We start from the raw sequence: 1,918 nt of genomic DNA, 5'->3' as shown, positions 1-1,918 counted from the left end.
GTGTGTGTGTGTGTGTGTGTGTGTGTGTGTGTGTGTGTGTGTGTGTGAGTGTGTGTGCGTGATCATGATTATTTCGAGCCATTGCTTGCCACGATGCCGCAATATCTTGGTTCACCAGGAAATTTTACGACAGGACATACAATACCGTTTGCTCTGTTTGTCGTTTTTTTCTTTTTCATTTACATTGTTGAATACAAAATCGCGCAAGTCAAGAAGCTTCAGGGTTGATCGACTTGTGTTAGCCATTTCTAAAAGGATATGGTTTGTTTTCGTGATGAAGAAGCAGGAAGAAATCTAAACGATAAATTTGTTTCCAACTGTCATAATATCGAAACGGATAACAAGGAAGTCAGGCAACATAAGTAACTTAACCATTAATCAAATAAGGAAGAATCTTTTGTTTGTCATTCAATTGAATAAACCGAATCATATCGCAATGACCTCTCAACTATTACTCTTTGCAAAATACACGGTTGATGTAATTTTAACAGACGAATTTTGTATTTTGTAAGATTATGAACATTTACTTTAAAGACGAATTGGAAATTGTTAATGATTTCTTTGAAGTGATCAGTATGAAATGGAAAAAGCTTGTTGACGTTACGACTGAGGATGCATATCGTATGCATCTGGCTTATGGAAGTCGCAATAAAACAGTAACCAGAATTATCCATCCATCCGTTTTCTCCGCCCTCTATTCCTTGAAGTGTAGTGGGTGTAAAATCATCAGGCACCTCCTCCATTGAGTTTTATCAGAAGCAACCGTCATTGGATTTTCCTGTTGGATTCCCAAGCGTGTCTAACTGAGACGATATTATCCAACCATTTCGTTCTTGGTCTACCCCTAGGTCTCCTGTTTGAAGAATCCGTCATGTGACTCTTTTCTTTGATATTCTAATTACATATCCGAGTAACCTAGCTCTTTCAGAGGCGGGCATTTTATGGTCAAATACAAATACAAGCTTTGTACTGAGTGCAAATATGACCACCAAAAATCTACAGTTTGAAACGTGTTTCAAATAGCCAAAATTTACATATTCCTTCCAGAGGATGGTTGCACAAGTAACTAGGGTTGAACCCCCTGCAGAATGACTTCATGAAATATTCAGGTTGAATTTTGTTTGCCTCGTAGACATAAAGGAGGAACGTGAAAGTTGGGGCGTAGTGGTGGTGGTTATGGTGATGATGATGATCATGATGATAGAAGAAATGATGATGAGGTTGATGGTGATGATGACGACGATGATGGTTACGACGACGGTAATGACGATGACGATGTTGATGGTAATGACAAAGGCGGCGACGATGACAAAGACGACGACGAGGAAATGCTGCTTTTGCAGCTGATGATGATGATGATGTTGATGATGATGATGATGATGATGATGATGATGATGATGATGATGATGATGATGTTGATGATAATGATGATGATGATGTTGATGATGATGCTGATGATGATGATGATGATCATGTCGATGACAATAACGATGACGATGGTAATGGCGACGGTAATAATGATAATGATGGAGATGGTGATGGCAGTGGTGGTGGTAGTGATGATGATGATTATGACGATTCGATTCCGCTAGTCAACGAATGAGCATCAGTTTTAAGGATATCATAAAGTCTCTTGCTCGTTTTACACATTTCCCACTTCTCTCTCTCTCTCTCTCTCTCTCTCTCTCTCTCTCTCTCTCTCTCTCCGTCTCTCACTTCCTGCCTCTCATCCCCACTCTCCCGCTTTCTCTCTTTCTCCCATTCTACTAGTCACCATCTCTTCCACTATCTTCCTCTTCCTCTACTCTTTCACTTCCTATATATATATATCTCTTATGATTTCCTCCTTGGCGCCACCTAACGGAAATATCGCTTCTATCCATTAACTACCTTCTTCGTCAGCATATATCACCACCAC

This window comes from Octopus bimaculoides, chromosome 25 (assembly GCF_001194135.2).
Source record: "Octopus bimaculoides isolate UCB-OBI-ISO-001 chromosome 25, ASM119413v2, whole genome shotgun sequence".
Taxonomy (NCBI): Eukaryota; Metazoa; Mollusca; class Cephalopoda; order Octopoda; family Octopodidae; genus Octopus; species Octopus bimaculoides.
This window is presented reverse-complemented; position numbering follows the sequence as displayed.